Below are 16,750 nucleotides of genomic sequence, written 5' to 3' on the forward strand. Positions count from 1 at the left end.
GTTTCCAGCTTCATCCATGTCCCTACAAAGGACATGAACTCATTCTTTTTTATGGCTGCATAGTAGTCCATGATGTATATGTGCCACATTTTCATTATCCAGTCTATCATCAATGGGCATTTGGGTTGGTTCCAAGTCTTTGCTATTGCGAACAGTGTTGCAATAAAGAGAGATGTGCATGTGTCTTTAAGTAGAATGATTTATAATCCTTTGGATATACACCCAGTAATGGGATTGCTGGGTCAAATGGTACTTCTGGTTCTAGATCCTCAAGGAATCACCACACTGTCTTCCACAATGGTTGAACTAATTTACACTACCACCATTACTATTTCTTAAGTGTTTATTCCAGGGTGACATGAATTATCAAATCCTCAGGATTCCATTCTGAGGGAAGCGCTCTGATTATTCCCACTTTTATAGAAGAAATAGAAGCTTAATGAGGTAAGATAATTTGCCCAAGTCCAAGCAACTCAAGTCATTAGGGTACAGTTGTCCAGGTTGTGCACTGCATGAGGAAACTCCACCTAAGAAAATGACATTTACATTGTAGAAAAACACTAATTTGTGTCACAGCACACAGTGAGCACAGAGCTTTCAGGCCTCTGATGCATGTCCTAGAGCAACCGGTCCTTCATAAACCCACCCAGACACCATGACCAGGCTTCCACTTGGGATTGCAGGAAGTCATGGGTGCACATGGGAGTGTAGTTATACCAGGTTCTGACTGTGCCCCACTCATCTTCTGAGGTTGTTTCTCTCATTGCTCTAGCTCTTGGTGGACCCATTCACATCCCATACCAGACTTGGAGTTGGCTACGATTGCTTTTGGGGAAGGATACGGCAGGTGTGCATTGGTGTCCGTGGGAGCCTGAGAGAACTGGGCTGTCTGTATACACAAAGCTGGGGCCTGATTCCTAACAAGATGCTATCCTACCCTGAGTTCCCCAAAAGGCAGAGCCAAAGGAGAAGCTTATGTGTGAGCATCTCATAAGCAGTGTGAGCCCAGGGAGCAGAAGTGAGGGACGGGGAGCTGGATTAGCTTCCTGTGGCTGCTGTAACAAATGGCTAGAAACTTAGTGGCTTAGAACGACACACACTTGTTTTTTTACAGTTTACTGGTGGTCACACATCCCAAATTAGTTTCACTGGGTTGAAATCAAGGTGTCAGCTGGGACTTGCTCTCTCTGGAGACTATGTGGGAGAATCCACTTCCTTGGCATTGCCAGCTTCTGGAGCTTCATTTCTTGCATATCTTGGCATGTGGCCCCTTTCTCCATCTTCAAAGTCAATGTCACTGGACCTTACTCCATCCTCACACTGCCTTCTTCTGTAATTGCATTTCCCCCGCCTTCCTCTTATGACACCTGTGATTACATTTAGAGCCTACAAGCTAAGCCAGGATAATTCCCCCATCAAGATATTCTTAATTCAATCGCATCTGCAAAATGTGATTGAAACCCACTTTGCCAGTAGGTAACAATCACAGTACCAGGAATTAGGACCTGAATCTCTTTGGGGGCCATTATTCAGCCTACTGTGGAGTGAAGAGGGGAGGGGTAGGAGAGCCAAGATAAGGATGCGTTTTCTGCTTGGCCACTCTTACGGGAGACTGGTTGCTGGATTCTTTGGGGCCACCATGAAGCTGTATGAAATGTGTCCATCTCAGAACTGCCTCTGGGGAAGAGTGGGCAGTGGGAAAGGAGGAAGTATCTTTCCATGGCTTCTACCCCCTGTTAGTCAAAGGTTCACCCCATGGGGCATCCATGCTCCCACAGTGTTGGATTGTGCCCAAGTGAATGCTTGGACTCTCCCACCTGGAGGAGGATACACGATGAGTGGATGCCACTAGGCTGCATCGCTGGCCAGGGCCCCCATGGAGCTTCGCATCAGAGCAGAGGCTGGAATAAGGACAGACAGATAAGGCCCAGAGGACCTGAAAGGGGTGCAAAAGAGGTGTCCAACACAGATGCTTGTACTCTGTCTACAGGTACAAAAATAAGTCCAAATTGAGGGAACATGGTTCATGTGAATTTAAGTGGGATGATACCAATCAAACCCCAGGGCCCAGGGCCGTCACTCCTGCCCCTCTTCCTCTTGCCTTCTTGTCCTTTACACAGGTTGGGGCATCTTGTGGGGCCATCTGTGGCCAATCATCTAACACAACCAGAGAGGCTGCCTCCCTCTTTCCCATTCCCTGTCACATAATGGTCTTCTGGGTATGCTTTAAATTGTTTTACCCCTGCTGGGTGCACTGGCTCAAGTCTGTAATCCCAGCACTTTGGGAGGCTGAGGATGGTGGATCATCTGAGGTCAGGAGTTCGAGGACAGTCTGACCAACATGATGAAAACCCACCTCTCCTAAAAAATACAAAAGTAGCCAGGTATGTTGGCGCATGCCAGTAATCTCAGCTATTTGGGAGGCTGAGGCAGGAGAATCACTTGAACCCAGGAGGCAGAGGTTGCAGTAAGCTGAGACCTCGCAATTGCACTCCAGACTGGGCAATGAGAGAAAAAAGCTCTGTCTCAAAATAAATAAGCAAATAAATAGTTTTACCCCCCTCCCCACTTTCTTTTACCTTGAAGAAAGGGTATTGATGTCCTTTTTGGTTTTTTGTTTTTAATTTGCCTCAATGTCCTCCATGGCAGCATTTGGGAGACAGAACCAGATCCTAAATCCAGATCCATTCAGTGCAAAATCCAAAGGAAACCACAAACTCTACTACCCACTTACAGTTCATAAGAAGCCAAGGGTAACAGGGGAAGCTTTGCCTTGTTCTCTGATCAGAGTCCCACACACCCACACATCGCAGATCTGGCAGAGGAGAGAAGCCCTAGGAAGAACATGAAGACTTTTGGAAAGGAGTGGGTGCTTCATTGAGAAGAGTAGAACGAGTAGAACCGGCATCGTGGGTAGCATCGGGGAGCTGGGTGCTGCTGGGTGTGGGTTTGAGTGAGTTGGGAAGGCTTGCGGAACCCCAAAAGGAACTGAGCCCAGTGAGTACAATTTCAGGAGAGGTGAGTACTCCTAGCCTCAGACATGTGAAGTCCAGGGCAATGGCCTCCAAAGTTCTTTCCCTCTGACCTTGTGGGTCCAGGGTAAATAAAGCTCAGGCTTAAAGGAGTCTCCAGACCAGGTCTTTCTGATGGTCTCTCACCTGCCCCTATACCCTCATCTCTTGAAGCTATTTGGATACTATTGTAGTATCTGAGTGAGATGGAAGGAGTGCGTACACACTGAATTTTAAATTAAGAGTTTTTTTAATTGTCAGCAACTGAGAGACAGCTATGTTTAAAGTTCTCTTGGCCCCAAGGAAGGGGCTTGATTTTTTTTTTTTTTTTTTTTTTGAGACAGAGTCTCATTCCGTCATCAGGCACCAGGCTGGAGTGCAGTGGCACAACCTCAGCTCACTGGCAACATCTGCCTCTCGGGTTCAAGCAATTCTTCTGCCTCAGCCTCCCGAGTAGCTGGGACTACAGGTGCGCACCACCATGCCCAGCTAATTTTTTTGTATTTTTAGTAGAGACGGGGTTTCACCATGTTGGCCAGGATGGTTTCGATCTCTTGACCTCGTGATCCGCCCGCCTCGGCCTCCCAAAGTGCTGGAATTACAGACATGAGCCACCACGCTCGGCTGACTATTTTTTATATTTTGATTTAGGTCAGGGAGGGGGTTTGAAACCCTAGTTTGAAGCAGAATTTTACAGAAGCAGAAAAAGCAGGTTAGAGGAAGGGGCTGCGGGCACAGGTGTTATCTATATAATTATTAAGAAGGGGTGATCGGGTTTTTTAAATATAATGATTAAAGGGATTTTTTTTTTTAACAACAGCAAGAGATTATGCCAAACAAAATACAATTACAATAATTACGAGTGTTAAGAGGAACACACTTCGCCTCGGTGTTTCTAAGTGCAGTATAACCCAGTGATACACCCAAAGGGGCTGTGGTAAGGTGGGGGGGCTAGGTTAAAGTTTATAGTTAAAACAAAGTCAGGACCGCTAGCCCCGGGTAGGTTATTACACTATCACAGGCACTTCTGCTTTCCTTGCTATGCGGCTTCTGCTGCCTTTATTCCTGACTCCATCTTAGCTTATGACCACCTCCGCCTTGCAGTTCCAGGTGTGGAGTATGTTTCTGCTCTCCCCTGACGCTCAGAAGCTCCCGCCAGCACTGCAGCGTGGCCTTGTATTCCTCGCACCTGGTAGCATTCTCCCTGGTGAGCCTTCATCCTGTGTCTCACTCCACGGTGAGGTGATTCAGGCACTTCCAGCAGGTTCTACATAGAGGAGATTTTTTATTTTTATTATTTTACTTTAGGTTCTGGGGTACATGTGCAGGTCAGGCAGTGTTGTTGCATAGGTGCATACTATATCTGGCATTTCTCCCCATGTTATCCCTCCCCACCCTTCCCACCCCCTGATGTCCCTCCCCTACCCCTCCTCCAACTGCCCCCAGTATGTGCTGCTCCTCTCCCTGAGTCCATGTGTTCTCATTGTTCAACACCCGCCTATGAGAGAACATGCAGTGTTTGGTTTTCTGTTCTTGTGTCAGTTTGCTGAGAATAATGGTTTCCAGATTCATCCAAGTCCCTACAAAGGACACGAACTCATTGTTTTTTTATGGCTGCATAGTATTCCATGGTGTATATGTGAAGATTCTGATGCCTCCAGGACAAGCTGAGCCTCACCTTACCATTCCCAGGCCCAACCTGACCCTGGCCTTGACCTTGACCTTTGAGTCTCAGTCCTGTCCCAGACTCAGCCCAATGCTCCCATCAGCCTCATCTCTCAACTCTGTCCCAAAGGTGCATTTACCCCAGACAGTTCCAACCCCTGTCCCAGGCTGAGTCCCAAAGAATTCCAGATTGTCCCTCAACCTCATGCAGCCCAGAAACAGCCTTTATTTAAAGAAGGAAAGTGGACAGAAAAAGTGAACGGTATAGTTCACTTCGGCAGCTCCATTCCCATATCATGTGCCTCCTTGGGCCAATTTATTGAGACTGTCAAGGCCACGCAGAAAAAAGACCACCTTGCTTGGGCCTGAGTCCAAGTTTTTTCACTTACCAGCGATGTCACCTTAGGCTAAGTTCCAAGAGGCTCTTTCTGAGCCCCTTTTGTGTCCTTTTCTTACCATGAATGGCTATGACAAGGGTTCTGCAGCCCAGCGCCTGGGAGTCCTTTGTACACTGTGGGAAACCGCAGGGTTTCCTATTCAGGGGGACTCGGGACTGGGCTTCCTGTCGCTCTCCTGCCAGAAAGGGCAGTTCTTTTCCCAACACCACAGGTACACTAGGCCTTCCACAAATCCCCGACCTGCCAACAGGATGTTTGAACGAGGCTCCCGAAACAGCCTTGGCCCTGGTGCCATCAGCCGACCTAGTTTTATTTCAGTTTCCTTAAAAGAAAAATGTTATCCCAGTTCGCTCTATGTAGTCTGACGAATGTGTTTCTTTATTAGGGTGAACCCAGCCCTTGGAGGCAGCAGAGCAGGTCACGTGCTGGCAAGGTTGCCATGGAAATTATTCACTTTCATTGAATTATTCATTTGCAGCGTCCACCTAGAACGTCCCCCTAGGCTCACAGCTGTGACACAGACACTTGGACAGAGAGACATGTGTGGCCAAGGGCCCCTCTGAACATCGGCAGCTCTCCCAAGAGCTGCCTCCTGCCAGGGGCAGAGCAGAGAACTTTGAATCTGAGACCCTGGGTCCCCCCACCCCCATCTTTGTTCAGGGGACAATAGCTATACAGTGATTTAGTGTGCACACTAGGGCTCCAGACTGCCAGGTTCAAGTCTCTTCTTTCCATCTTCTATTTCCTCTACTGAAAAGTGGAAATAGGAAGGTACCCACCTCCCCAGATGTTGTTACAATTTTTTTTTTTTTTGAGATGGAGTTTTTCTCTTGTTGCCCAGACTGGAGTGCAATGGTGTGATCTCAGCTCACTGCAACCTCTGCCTCTGGGGTTTTAGTAAATCTCCTGCCTCAGGCTCCTGAGTAGCGGAGATTACAGGAATGCGCCACCACACCCAGCTAATTTTTGTAGTTTTTCAGTAGAGACGGGGGTTTTTCCATGTTGGTCAGGCTGGTCTCGAAACTCCTGACCTCAGGTGATCCACCCACCTCAGCCTCCCAAAGTGCTGGGATTACAGGCATAAGCCACCAAGCCCGACCTGTTATTACATTTTAGACACAAAAATATTTAACCCACAAAGTGTGATGTTGGCTTTTATTTATTTATTTATTTTTACAAATTATGTGATTATGGGTCTCAGTTTTCCCCATCTGTACAAGGAAGAAACCAACCAGATGATCCCAAAGGAAGCCTCCAGCTCTGCTATTGCCTGCCATTGACAAGGAAGGCAAATGGCATCGTCTAGCCTGAATTCCTAAGTTTCTCAGAGACACAAAATCCATTTCCCTAGGAGACACTGTCCTCTTCCCAGTGGGGGTCACAGGTCATGGTTGCAAAGTGAGCGTGTGTTAACGACTCAAAACAAGCCCAGTTGCAATTTCAAAGTCAGGGAAGGATGAGTTCTGCCTGCCTTTAAGTCTCCCAGGCTGGGAGTGGGGGGTGTGATGTTGCACCATCAATAGCCTGGTGGATCAGGCAACTTTTTACTGAAATCACCACCACCATCTGCAACTTGAAGGGCTCGTTGGGGCATGCTGGTATTGCTTTCAAACGACTGGTTCTCATTAGAATGAAGAAAGATCGGCAAGGTGATGTTGGCATGGTTCTTTTTTTGTATTCTCAACTGAAGCCAGTTTTTAAAGTGACCACCTCAACAGATGTGTAAAGATATAAATAAATGGGGGATGTTATCTCAGAAGCATTGGAAATCACCTACGTGCCCATTACTAGAGCAGTGGCTATATACATTGCTAATTCTTTTCCAATAATTTCCTATGCAGACATGAAGAGTGAGCAAGATATACACTTACTGACATGCCTGGTTGCATAAGACCCAGGACCAAGTCAAAAAAGATGTAAAAGAGCAGGCGCTATAAAATTTCATTTAACTCAAACCTCTACATATGAATATACAGCCCAGGTGTCTAGGGCCAGCCTATAGCTTTAGATCTAGAAAAGGTTGGCTTGAACCTCCCATCCACAACTTAGAGAGCCCCTAATCCCATATTTTTGGGAATTTCTGAAGGAATTTTCTTGACAGGGTCACATCTGGATTCTCTAGTGCCTAACTACCCTCCCCACACCTCCATTCTGCTGAATGAGCTCGAGGTCGGGATTGTCTCATTGTCTTATGTTCCAATCTTTCTTCTACACCATGACTGCCCACATATAGATTCAGCCCTTTCCTTATCATCTCCCCCAGAACACTGATACTGGGTCTGTGTGTGTGGGAAGATTCTTGAAGGTTTGGGGAAGCCCGTGGAAGGCTTTTCCTAGCAACAAAGCCAGCAACCTGAAATTCAGTCATTAGGTGTCCCTGCTTTTCAAATGGCCCTTGACCACTCCCATACCCAAGGCCCCAGCCTCCTGCTGGGCTGCTATTTGCTCCTTTCTTTTGCTTTCTATTTTCAGCTCTATTGCTCTCCCTCTAGTGCTTGACTGGCCCTGGGAGCTCCAAGCTCCTCTCACTTTATGAAGCAGAGCAATTCAGTTCCTTTCCTGCCTCACTCCCACATTCAGATTTAGGCCACTCTTGCAGGTATCCAAACCCATGGAAGGGCTCAGGGTCAGCTTCCAACAGACTCTGCACTAAACAGAACTTGTCATCCCTAGATAGCAATTGGGGTCGCAAATAGCAATGTACCGCACACACACACACACACACACACACCACACATTAAAAAAAATCAGTCTGGAATTGTGTTCACCATAATGTTAACAGCAGTTATTTCTGAGTAATTATATTTTAGGTAATTTTTGTAACTATCTTTTAATTATAATTATATTTTATTATATTTGCCTAAAATTTTTAGGCAAAAAAATTTTTCTTTATATATTTTTGTGTTATTCGAATTTTCTAAAGTAAGCATATATTAGTTTCCCAGTTTGAGCAGGGAGCAGAAGAAGCAATTTTTGGGAAAGACAATATCCTTTGCGATGGAGAAGCCCAAGTTTCCCCTCTTCCCCCACGTAGTCCATGAGCACATCCTTTTAATGCCCCCGCCTCAGTCAGCCACTGCCCAGACCTCACTCCCAACTCCTGCTCTGACTCTCTCGCACCCTCCCACCTGTCCCAGCCTGTGGTGCCACAGAGGCCAGCAGGCAGCCAACTCAGACCTCCTAGGAGTCCAGCAGAAATGGACTCTCTGTTCACAGCCATTCAAAGAGGCAAGGGTGCAGAGAGCCGGCAGGGCCTGGGCCATTTACACGCACCCCTCCCCTGCCCATTTTTTTGCGGAAATGATTGCACTCTGTGAGCCACACATTGACTGGATTTGCCAGGAGCAGGGCTCAACATCATACCTCACCTTGTGAACGGAGCCTTGGCCTCTGGAGAAGGGGTGGGGAGCTGGAGGGAGGAGGAGCATCCAGGAGGCCTGGGGAGCACTTCCAACACTACCCCCTCCAATAGATGCATCCTGTATTGATACCGGTACAGTGTGTTTTGATGGATATGTCACCACTGCTCTCTTGTCGAAGTGACAGGAGACTGGTAAAGTTGCTTTTGTTGCCAAGAAACTCATGAAAGTCAACACATGCTCAGGAAGAGAACATGTAGGTTCATTTATGCAGAGTGAGGCTTGAGATTTAGGAGAGGAGGTTTCAGACTCCCCTTCCACCCCACCCCCAACCTGGCCTGGATTTCTGCCCAAAGACCTGTCTGAGGCCAATATGAATCATGTAACAGGAAGAGGATTTTAAATCCATTTCCCATCGTGCCTGGCACTGAGCCAGCCACTGTGGACACTCGACACCCTTTTGTCAAATCAAGATCTTATAGAATGATCTTCCCTCTTTTGAAAGCCACCATTCATCGAGAGCCCTCTGTGGCGCGGGCACCATGCCATGTGCTTTACTTATGTCATAGTCCATTAAACCATCACACTAGGGCTACAAGGTAAAGTGTTATTGCTCATTTTTTTATAGATGAGGAAACTGCATCTCACAGAGATGAACATAAGTAACTAGCCAAGGGTCCCACAGTCCATTAGTCAGCTCTTGTAGCAATAACGCTGTGCAGCACACACTGTCTGCAGACTGAGGATGTGGCAGCAAGCACTCACTTCTCATTGACAGCTGTGGCTCTCATGGGCTGGGCTCCAGGTTGTGGGTTGGACTGCTTCAAGTATCTCTTTCTCCTGGGACCAGTGGTTACCTACTCCATTCCTCTCATAGCAGATGGCAGGAAAGCCAGATTCTAAGCCAAGACATGCAAATATGAAACAGTCTGTCGGCCAAGACCCACCTCTGTGGGAGAGGGAAATATATTTCACCTCTTCTATTGAGAGATCTTGTAAGGTCAGATGGCAAAGGGCATGGATGCATCATTCTAACACCAGGAGTCAAGAAATGGGAACACGGATACAATTTGTATACATAGCTGGTGGAGAGGTGAAGCCAGGTTCACACTGAGATCCTTGCAGTGCTAAAACTCCCTGTCAGTCACACCACGCCCCTTCCTCCGTCCCCTCTGTGAGTGACACGCTAAGCTCAAGTCTCAAGATGCAGGTGGCATGGAAAGAGAAGCCTGAAAGACTTAGCAGACCTCAGGAGAAAATCGGGCCTAGGGTGTTTGCTTAATGCACTTACTGCAGCGGTAGTTACTCTGGGGGAAGACAACTGTGGACCTTTGAAGACTGGATGGGGAGCCAAGAAGGGAAACGACCCTCCTCCATCAGAACCAGACTCAGCAGCAATGCTTGCTCCCTGCCCACCCGGGACCATTGAAACTGTTCATTCCTCTCCAGCTTCTGGCATAAGCGTGCCCCAATGTCTAAGACAGGGTGCCTTCTACAGTCTGAGACAGCATTACCCACAATATTTCCTACAGTGCACCCCCAAGATCTTATCAGTGAACTTCAGCTCCTGGAGCATTAGTCTGGGATAACACTCTTAATATCTGGGGCAGTTTACTTTCAACATCTGGAGCTCAAGATACCCTAAACAGGACTTGGCAATCATAGGGAATAGCCAGTGTCCTGGGTGTAGGATCTGAGGCCCTGACTTACAGCCTCAGCTTCTGAGGTTCATCTCTGGGCCTCAGCTTCCCTGCTGCTAAAATGGGGTTGGGCTATATAGCCTGTGTCCAAAGCCCTTCCCAGCCCAGCAGTCCCAGGAGGCCAGCCTACTGCTGGGGTATTCTAGACTCAGTGCTTGGCTATGTGGTGCCCTTCGTTTTCCCAGTTTCACCTGTCCTCGTCACATACAGCCCAGAGCACTTAGACTTCTAGAAGAAAACAGGGCGATTAGGAGACAGGAGGGCTGCGCTCAGGAGTCTTGTTACTCACCCTACTTGGGCTGCAAGCAGGGCTGAGCCTGGATTGCTCAGTCTGCACAGGGCTCAGAGCTGTCCAGGTCAGGGGCTTCCTCACAAAGCCCACAACAGGCTTGGATTGGAGAGCCCATGAGGGAAACCAGTGGATGTGTGGGCCCAGGAGGCAGAGCAAGGGGTTTAGCTCTGGCTACTCCAAGTGGGAGCCTCAAACCAGCGGCAGGAGCATCACCTGGGAACATGTTAAGAGTGCAGACTCTTGGCTGGGCATGATGGCTCACACCTATAATCCTAGCACTTTGGGAGGCCGAGGTGGGTGGATCATTTGAGGTTAGGAGTTTGAGACCAGCCTGGCCAACATGGTGAAATCCTGCATCTACTAAAAAAACAAACAAAATCAGCTGGGTGTGTTGGTGAGTGCCTGTAGTCCTAACTACTCAGGAGGCCGAAGCAGGAGAATTGCTTGAACCCGGGAGGCAGAGGTTGCAGTGAGCCAAGATCGCACCTCTGAATTTCAGCCTGGGCAACAGAGCAAGTCTCTGTCTCAAAAAAAAATTGCAGAGTCTTAGGCCCTTCCTGGGACCCCTAAATCAGCATTGAACATGGTCCTGGGTGATTTGTGAGCACATTGTAGTTTGAGAAGCACTGGCATCGCAGATGCTGGTATCTTCCCTTATTCCCTCGTCATTGCCGTTTCTCCTGCACACTGGCTCGTGGGGCGCCTTCCCTCCCAGCAGCCCACACCTGCGATTATCTGCCAGAGGGCTGCCCTCAGGCTGCTGGAGTTCCCTTTGCCTGTAGCACCAAGAGCAAGAGGGCTTGGAAATTTACATCCACACAGGGGCAGCCCTTAACCCAGGGGTTCCAGACCTTCCGCAGTCATGAAGCCCTTGGAGGCTAATTTTTCACAGCACTCATTCCTAGGCTAAAAAAAAAAACAAACCTAACCGTTCCATTTATTATGTAATGAGGTGCAAACAGCTTAACTAGTATTTGTAGCCTAACAACTTAGCAGCTGTTTACAAATATGACACCTAAAAATTAAAACAGAAAATGATGTGTTGATTTCACTCATAAATAACCACACTTACTTATTCATGGGAAGTGTGTGCCTGTTGGGCACTGCACAGTGTTTCGATTCTTAGAATCATATTGATGTCACCACCCTCACTTCCTGCTCTACATTGATTTCCATTCAGTGCTTGCTTTTTATCACAACTTCTGCTCGACTTTCAGCTTCACAAAGATGTGACATCAGCCAAGGAAATGCAGGATGGTCTAATGTTGAAACTGTGAACTGTCTCAGGAGTGGAGTCTGGCAGCTGTTGCTGAGTTTTCCTTAAAAACATAAAATATCCCATGGCACCGGGGGTGTCTTGGCACACAGTTTGAGAACCATAGCCTAACTCGTACTTGAGGTCATCAGGAATAAATACTCCAGCTCCCTCACCCTCATGGGGCCAGCCCTGAGGCATGACAGACCTTGTCTACTGTTGGACTAAACCAAGTTCCCCTGTGTGGTCCCCTGCCCTTCCCAATCTCACTTCTCCACTCACCTCCTGGTTTATCTTGGAGATGTTTCCTAATGCATGTCTTTCACGGGAATCTTCACATCAGGACCTGTTTCCAGAAAACCCAACCTAAGAAAAAGGCGACGAGGAAGACAAGGGCTGGGGATCCAGTTAGGAGGCAACACTGTCATGCAGGGAGACCACCTGGGATGGTGGCAATGGATGGGCACAGGAGACCAAGTCGGGAAATACTAAGGATGTGGAATTAGCAGCCTTGGTCACTAGCCAAATATAGATGGCAAGAGAATCTCAGAAACTCAGGGTTTCCCCTATTAGCCCTGTGAAGACTAAGAGTCAGGGCAAGTTAGGGGGAAGGTAGGGAGTACATTTTCTAACACGTTACGTTAAAACCTTGAAATCCCCGTCCTAAAAAAAGGGGGAAAGTCGAGCAGGCAAACTTTTCCACCCACTTTTTAAGAAAGGTTCTGTTTAAGTGTATGCTCAATGTGCTGTTCCCAGCTTCATTAACCCCCCCTAATAATTATACTAATTACTGCACTCTCAGAGTAAGGATGTGTTCAGAAGCCCCAGCTCACGCTCACCTTCAGATGGCAGATAATGCACTCCTGTGTCATGGCATGTGACTGTTGCACCCTGAAATGTTTTAGGCAAACAGAGGCAGCACCTGTGAAATGTCATGGCTGGGCAGGGGGTGTGGCTTGAGCTGCCTGCAAGCACTCACAGTGGGAGAGCCACACCCCACAGAACCATACACCAAAGCCTTGGTTCTCTGAAGGGGCCAGTGAAGGGGTGGGATCTACTATTTTAGCCTTCCGAGGACCCATGGGGGATATCCTTCCCATTTGTGTCTCATTTATTCCCCCGATATGAGGGTTGCTATGTCCATTTTGCAGGCAAGAAACCTGAAGCTCAGCTGCAGTTTTATAATTCATCCAACACATGTATTATGAGCACCTACTATGTGCTAGTTATTCTCAAAGGGCCTGGGAGTAGAACAGTAAGAAAACCCAACCCAGCCCTGTCCCACCCTACTTCTAGTGGAGACAGATAATGAGTAAATTAAGGCAATCAGTGAAGAGATTGAGGACAACCGAGGCAAAGATAGGAGGAGAGCGTAGCGGGCAGCTTCATATAAGTGGCGGGCTGGGGGAGGATTGTCTGAGTGAGGAAGTTTGAGCTGAGACCTGAAAGAAGGGAGCAAGTGAGCCATGCGCAGTTTGGAGAAAGCAGATGCCAAAAGGAAGTGGCACTGAGCACAAAGGACTTGGCAGGTGCCTGCTCGTTGAGTTGAAGAACAGTGAAAAGCCCAGTGTGGTGAAGCGGAGGGGGAGGTTCTGTATGTGTCTATTTGGCATCTAATATGGTTTGGCTGTGTCCCCACCCAAATCTCATCTTGAATTGTATAGCCCCCATGATTCCCACATGCCATGGGAGGGACCCAGTGGGAGGTAACTGAAGCATGGGGGCGGGTCTTTCCCGTGCTGTTCTCATGTTAGTTACTAACTCTCATGAGATCTGATAGTTTCATAAAGAGGAATTCCCCTGCACGAGCTCTCTCTTTGCCTGACGGTTTTACAAAAAGGAGTTCCACTGCACAAGCTCTCTCTTTGCCTGCTGCCATCCATGTAAGACGTGACTACTCTTCCTTGCCTTCCACCATGTCTGAGGCCTCCCCAGCCATGTGGAACTGTGAGTCTATTAAACCTCTTTCCTTTACAAATGACCCAGTCTCAGGTATGTTATTATTAGCAGCATAAGAAGGAACTAATACAGCATCCATTCATCACAGGGCCGATTTAACTACATTTTTCTATTTTCCGTATAGATGCTTTGGCATTCGGGGATCTTACAGGCCCAAGAAGATATTTCCCTTCTAAAGGCTACCCAACTCTTAGAGAAAGTAAAGGGCACAGCTGGGAGTATGTCTTTCATCTACAGACCAACAAATCCAGAGTCTAAGCCCCTAGCCATCAGCTTACCTAAGCTCACACACAGGGTCAGTACTTCCCTTGTCCTAAATCCTCCAAAGACCAGATCCTGGGCCACTCAGGAACTCCCTTGAGCCCAGAGCCCACCAGAATTATTCAAACTAGCCAACCCTAAGCAACTTACCTGGTCTAGCTTTGCTGTTCTTGGGAAACCCTAGCAACAGCTGTAACCCATGCTTTCCCTCGTTTCCATTTCTGCCTCCCAACAAGTGCTGGTGCTTCCACCTGAAGCCCTATGTGGTGGGCTGTGCTAGAGAACTGGGAGGAACATTAAACCTTTCTCCCAATGGAGTTGAATTCACCATGACATCCCTCGGTCACCAGGCCCTTTTAATTATTTGGAAGGAAAGCAGCAGGCATTGCTATTCTGCAAAGGGGTAAATAGCTTCAAGAGGAAAAGGGGTGAACAGTGGCCTCCTGGCTGGGTGGGGGTGGGGACAGAGAAGAGCAGGGAGGAACTCAGAGGAAAAGCAGAACAGACACAGGCATCCATGTTTCCTGGCAGGGGCATTCCAGTGTCTGGGCTGGCATCCCAAAGCTGGATCCAGGGCCATGACCGAGCTAAGAAGAGGGCTTCTGCGTGCACAGGGAGGCCAAGTAGAGGGCCATGGGAGTTACATTTCTGATTCTTCCCTGGTTTGCGCCAAGGCAACTCCAACAGGGCTCTTATCCTGCCAGTCACATAGACTGGGGGAAACCCGGACAGAACAGGGAATTCTAATGAGTTTGTCTGGGAGGATGCTGGGTCTGGGCTTGGCAGAGACGCCTTGCTTCCAGAGAGTGCCACCTGCAACCAGAAACACTTCCAGGGTCAGGGTGAGGAGTGTTCTCCGCTGGGACAGTTTAGGGCAGGTGGACACACTGTGCCTCTGTGTCATCTAGAATGAGGACCCTCACTTGGGGGACAGATGAGAAAAAGCTACAGACACAGCCTCTTGGGGACAATGTTTGCCAGGGTGCTTTAGGGCAGAGAAAACTGCATCCCCTCCTCCAGCCAACTTGTAGCACAGCTTGATGAACAGAATGGGCACAGAAAGATAGCTGACCTCAGCCCCTACTCCCAGGGAGGTTTCCTACTCCTAGGAGCAGGAAACTGCCCCAGCCTCAGGGATAGGCAGGCACTGAGTCCATTTCAGAATAACAGAATCTGCCTGTGTCTCCAGAATCCTTTGCTCCCTTTCCACAGGTTATCCACACAGGATCCAAACTTCCAGCTGTTGAAGAATTGGTGAACACTGCTTGAGAAACTTCAGGCAAATTCTGGGAAATGCTCCCCATCCCTCAGCAAAATGTGGACTTCAGGGGAGAACACAAGGAGTCTGGTTAGCTGGCCCCCGCCCCCGCAAAATGCCTTGGATGATAAATTCGATGCCAGAAAAAATAAATAAATCTGTGGGTGTGTTTCCCCTCGAGGATCTGCCACGATAAAATTGTAATGAATGAGAATGTTTCTGGGTTATGTGTTGGAAAATTAGCACAGGCTTGCATTAATTGAAATTTTGTTCTTTATGTATCTCAATTCCCTTTTATCCTTCTGGGATTTGCCACAGTGAGAAAGACACTGAGCAACAGATTAATCCAAGTGTTGTCAGCGACAATGATAAATTGAGGTTTAAAAGCCTACATGGAGATAAATTACTATTAAAATCCAGGCCTCCCTTCTCCTGTTAAGTCTGTAGAACCAAGAATTTGTTAAAATAGTGAGTTGCCTTTCATTAAGCTCACTCCTCGGGATGTGTCCTAGACTGTGGCTTCTCAGTCCTGGAAGGCTTTTTCTTTGCCTTACAGGTGCCATTCCTTCGGGGTCGGTCTTCCCACTCTCACTCTCCCCTGCATCATCATATAGCTTCCTCTCACTTGGCCTCAATTGCTAAATCTATCTCTATGACTCCCATACCTGTGTCTGTCCCCTGAGTTACCAGGCCTGTAGATCTAGCTGCCCTGGGCACCTCCTAAGATCTTGGACTCAGCACAGCCAAGACTCCATGTTCCATTTTCGCCCCAAACTTGCATCTGCTCCTGTGTTCTCAACTTACCAGCGCCATCATCCACTCACTTACGAAGTCACTGGCATCATGCTGGGCTTCTCCCATCCTCTTGTCCTCCCACTCAATCAGACCCACTCCCTCTTCCATCCACAGCCCTCTTCTCTCCACCCCAAGTCACTTCCCTGTTCGGATCTTCATCAGCTTGCCCTGGATATTGTAATTACCTCCTCAGTGCTCTCCTTCGTTCGAGTCTCCTCCCAGCCCCTTCTTCAACCTCCAAATCCATGGTCTTCCTAGAGCCTTTCCCCTATCACTCCTCTGCAGCAAAACCTCCAGTGATTCCTCATGGCAAAGTCTAAACATCGAGGCTGTTTGTGGTCCAGCTGCTTCCCGGCCCCATGCGGAGACATACCCATCTTCACTCTATCAAGATCCTTGATGTCTTCAGAGCACTGCACGTTGTTCCTTGTGCCTTTGACTGGGCACCTTTTCCTTGGAATATCTTCACCCTTCTCTGCCAGTTGATGTTGACTTTGTGCTCAGCTTTGGGGCCCACATTCACATGGGATAGTGCTTGCTTCTCACCACGGGGCACTTGGCACAGTTCTTCTGCAGCCTGAGTCACCTGGTTCGTGCTGTTCACCATTGCTTTCCTCACTCTCTGGCCACACGGTGAACCAGGACGTGAGATGTGTGGGCACCAAAGTCTGGGTGCGTGCACCCAGCTGCATCGGTGCTGGAAGTAAAAAGGTGGGCAGGACATTGGCTTGCATCATAAGTCAGCAGGAGGGGAACACCACCCTTCTAGACACTCAGCGTCCTCTTTCAGCCACTTT

At 48.2% G+C, this 16,750-nt stretch overlaps 1 long non-coding RNA gene across 1 annotated transcript; it reads right to left on the bottom strand.

Annotated features, from left to right (window-relative positions):
* Positions 1-331: 331 nt before the first annotated feature.
* On the bottom strand, positions 332-5,189 carry LOC144582875 (uncharacterized). The gene is made up of 2 exons (XR_013536397.1): positions 5,066-5,189; positions 332-4,278 (listed from the first exon to the last, which is right to left on the bottom strand). It is a non-coding gene; the product is annotated as an uncharacterized LOC144582875 (long non-coding RNA).
* Positions 5,190-16,750: the final 11,561 nt, after the last annotated feature.

This window comes from Callithrix jacchus, chromosome 5 (genome assembly GCF_049354715.1).
Source record: "Callithrix jacchus isolate 240 chromosome 5, calJac240_pri, whole genome shotgun sequence".
NCBI classification, from domain to species: Eukaryota; Metazoa; Chordata; class Mammalia; order Primates; family Cebidae; genus Callithrix; species Callithrix jacchus.